Consider the following 4,833-nt stretch of genomic DNA (forward strand, 5'->3'; position numbering starts at 1 on the left):
ATTTACATTCTTATTTACCATGTTCTGAAGACACTACTTTTACCTCTAAGTAACTGAGTTTTTTTTATGGCAATCTGTAACTTCCCAAATCTTTTACATTTGTGGTAATTGCATTCGTGGGAAACAAGATTCTCAGCAGTTGTTTTACTCCTAAGGGTGGTTTACGAGAGACAAGAGCGGATAGTGCCACGCATTCTCGGCTGTCACTTCTGAGCTTTCCTCCTTGCTGGTATGTGTTGGGAAAGGAGACCAGCTGTCATCCTGTGGTGTCAAGTTTTGGGGCTACCCCTTTTGGGAAGAGTAGACAGTCTCCTCCCTGAAGGGGAAAAGGGCCCCAGAGGTCAGCAACGGCCAACACCTGTTGGGTTTTGATAGCGTTCCAGAGTGAAGTCAAAAGGCCTGGCCTTGCTATTTATATAGGGAAAGGAAAAAAAGGCCTTAAAATCGTGAGACAGCTGATCAAGCCAGAGCACAGTTACATCTTGGCGAAAGAGAACAGATGTGGCTTCCGCTGAACTATGTATAGGATCAACCTGGGAGTTCTCAAAATGATGGATACAGAGCATCAGCACACGTGTCAACTCTCCACGGGTCATTGCATAGATTTCTCTCTGGTATTTCTGTTTCCATATGAACCAAATATTCTGGGTTTATTTTGCCCTCATGTACTGGACAACGTGACATTTTAGTGGTATTCCATTCTAAATTTAAATCTTATTGCTAGACTATTAATCACTTTCCCTGACAATGCTGGTGGTCTTAGTGGTGTTTTGAAAAAACAAACAAAGGTCAAAAATCACATGAGGGTCTGTGACCAAAATTTTAATAATTTACTAAAGTATTTGCCAAGCTGTTTAATTTTTGATCAATGCCTGCTTGTCTGTCCCAGATATGATTAATATCACCTTAAGACTAATGTGTCTCATAGACTGCTTAGGGAAATTTTTAGGCTTGGAAATAACTAGGACCTTCCCATTCTTTAGAATCCTCAGGACATAAAGTCAGGGTCACATCTGCTTCAGAGAAGAATCTGGTGCCAGTAAGATCAAGGGTTCGCCCTGCACAGAGCTTTATTGCAAGCTGACCTGTACTCGATGGCCTCAAAACATATGGAAGAACAATTGGTATCCTTCCACTCTAGGAGGATCACATCATGCATGGTCCTTGGCGAATGGCTTTTCAATGCCATTTCCCACTACTCCTTGGTGTTTACCTGATACTGTTACATGGCTTTGGGCCACATTCCTTATCATCGTCACTGTTCAGAAACCACACTTGCCACCATCGTAAACACTTTTCCCAACTTTTTTACTTGACAAACTCTTTTTCTCACACACAGTTCAAATATCACTTCCATTGGGTCCACCCTGTAGGAGCGCCAACCACAAGATGGATTGGTCTTCAGGGACTGGCATTAGTCATGCTAACCTGAGGCAGTATAAGTGGGTGGAGAACAAAAAGGGCTGAAAGGATCCCAGATTGATCTAAGGTTGGGATTGGAGAGAGAACTCACAACCAAGTCAAACAGCAAAGGAAGAACAGAATAAGTTTTTAAGATCGATAGCTGAGAGCAGATGGGATGCGTTTTGAGGAGTGAGGACATCCCAGCACTGAAATTGTGAATCAGTGCTGGGATGTCCTTTTGCATGTAGTATATGGTGTAGAGCTAACTTGAGATGGCAGTCTTCCCTGACTAATCACAATTTGTTGTTTCACATGTTGATTTTGTCTTCCCTCTGGTGTTGTCATCATCTGGATCCAGGGTCCTTGTTTTTTTCTATAGTCTCACAATATCTACCATAACACAATGCATGTAGTAGGTATTCAGTGAGTGTGTGTCGGTTAATTCACTGCCAAGGAATCTGAAACCTCTTCAAGAGGGCACTGTAGGATTCTGACTTGCCCTTTGGGCGTAGTTTTTACTTTTTACCTGTGCCGTCAGACAATGGTGAAGACTGATGCCCAAGGATTCTATGTCCATGGGAATGTTGGGTGATGCCATTTTATAGACTGCAATTATGCCTTTGGCTTAAAGGGTATGCTTTATCATCAAAAACAGTCGGATCAAATTTACCTCTCTCCCTGACTTATGTTAGACTTATGTACATGAGAAACCAATTCCAAGGAAGTATGGAAGACAAATTAAATGGAACTGTGATTCCTGTTTCAATATCTGTAATAGGATGAAATCACATTCATTTGAAGATTGAAGGGATTGTTGATAGGGTAAATATGTCAAAGGAGTATGAAATTAAGGACTAAGACAAGGGAAGTTGAAAATAAAAAGAACAATGAGCCATTCTCTCCTCCTTCCATGGATCTTCTCTAATCTACCACCCATTTTCCAAAGGCTAAAGACACAAAATTCCAATTTCAGTAGAATCAGACTGCTCTTGATCTTCGGTACCTTAGGACCTTGCTACTTAAAGTATATTCCTAAGGCCTTAGCATCGGCATCACCTGGGAGCTCTAAAAGATGCAAAATCTCAGGACCCACTCCAGACCTACAGAATAAGAATCTGCATTTTAGCAAGCTCCCCAGGCAATTTATATGTACTTAGAACATTTTGAAAAACTCTGGCCTAGGGTAAACAACTTTACCCTAGGTCAGAGTATCAGCTTTCAAGAGAATGCACACTCATTTATGATAGCCAAGACATAGAAACAACCCAAATGTCTGTGGACAGATGAATGGATAAAGAAATGTGGTGTATACATATAACAGAGTATTATTCAACCTAAGAACAGAAGGAAATCCTGCCATTTGTGACAACATGAATGAACCTGGAAGACTTTCTGTTAAGTGAAATAAGCTAGTCACAGAAGGACAAATATTTCATGATTCCATTAATATGAGATAGCTAAAATAGTAAAACTCATAGAAGCAGAGAATACAATAGTGGTTGCCAGGGGCTGGGAGTGGAAGAAATGGGAAATTGCTGTTTAACGGGTATAAAGTTTCAGTTACGCTAAATGAATGAGTTCTAGAGATCTGCTGTACAACACAGTACCTATAGTTAACTACTGTGCACTTCAAACTTTGTTAAGAGGGTAGATCTAATGTTAAGTATTCTTACCACATGCATATATAAACAAAACAACAAAGGGACACAAGTAAACTTTGGGAGGTGTTGAATACGTCTATTACCTTAATTGTGGAGATGGAATCATGAGTGCTTGCACGTGTCCAAACTCATCTGAATGTACACATTAAATACATACAGTTCTTTGTATATCAATTAATATCTTAATAAATCTGTTAAAAAAGGAGAATCTATACTAAGACATTTAAAAATTACTCAAGAGAATAATTTCCCCATTCACTCTTGTTTCCACATGAGTTCTGGCTTGAACCCTCTATCAGTTATGCTTGTCCCAAGCAAGCTTCCCCAGCCTTTGCACAGTTCCTGGAGTCGCTAAGATGATTGGCTGCCTATTTACTTTTCCACTGCAGGGCCTCGACTTAACACATAAACTCTGCAGACAAACTCAATCATCAAGTTGAGCCACTGCTCACTAATATATCATCACCTGTTCCCTCATATTCTTTCTCGTCTGTTGGAGTCATTCAAGTGTGCTCAGGTTGCAGGTGGAAGGGGAATATTTGGATTTTCAATGTCAAGATAATAGACACTTCCCCTATATACTACTTTCATTTGGAGGAAAAAAAAAAAAAAAAAGATGGGTTTAACTTTTGACCCAAACTATTCTGACTAGTGCATGGATAATAAAAGATTCTTTTAAGGGAGAGCTCTCCACCCTTCTACACTCTCCTCTGTGCCCCAGGAGGCTGACTTCTAGGAATTGTATCAGCTAGGCTTCCTTGCCTTCCACCTTCTAGGTGGATTTGGCCATTAGAAGGCACACTGAGGACACTAAAGGATGAAAAGAAAAAGAGGTCTGGATATTTATCTGTCCTCTACCCCCTATAGCTGTCACCTTGCCCTTTCATGCCTAAGGGTGGCAACAGATTTTCACTGTTATTAATATCTGAATGCTCCACCATCCACTATAGGCTACCTTGAGCCTGACCACACCTTTGCAAAGAGTGTCTTCACAAAAATTTCTTCAATTTCCTCTTTGAGTATCCCATCTGTGTCCCGCCGGGACCCTGACTGATCTAGTCACCTTGTTTTCTCTGCTCTTTCAGCTTAGTTCGAAGATGCATATTCTAGCACACTTACAGCTTCCTGGTACTTTTCATTAGAGTATCTTTCACTTAACACCTCTCTGGCCTGTTCGGCAAATGACTTTTCTCAGTGCTCCAATTCAGTGTTTCTCTAATTTTAGTGACTGCATGCTAATCACCGGAGGTATCTTGTTACACTGCAAGATGTGACTCTGATGTCATGATGGGGTCTGAGATCCTTGATTTCTAAAATGCTCTCGGGTACTGCCATTGCTCTGGTCCACAGACCACACTGTAGGGCTCCAATTCAAACCCACAGACCAAGGAGAGCAATAGTTCTCAAAGTGTAGTTAGTCCTAGACGAACCGTATCAGCATCACCTGAGAACAAGCCTGGTAGAAATTCAAATTTTCGGTCCCCATCCCAGATCTACCGAATCAGAAGCGCTGGGGTTGGGACCTCTGTGTGTTAGCAAGTCCTCCTGGTGATTCTGATGCACACCTAAGTTTGAGGACTACTGAAATAGAAGACAGTGCACTGGCAGTAACTATTTTTGAAGCCTCACTGTTTTAGTAACTTACATAAAACAATGCAGATTATCCTCAATAAGTCTACTCAATATACAGGTAACCGTATAACTTAAGAAATTCATATTAACTACATTGATAGACTCTTAAATTACTGCTATTGTCATATATAACACT

Source organism: Balaenoptera acutorostrata, chromosome 4 (assembly GCF_949987535.1).
Source record: "Balaenoptera acutorostrata chromosome 4, mBalAcu1.1, whole genome shotgun sequence".
Classification (NCBI taxonomy): domain Eukaryota; kingdom Metazoa; phylum Chordata; class Mammalia; order Artiodactyla; family Balaenopteridae; genus Balaenoptera; species Balaenoptera acutorostrata.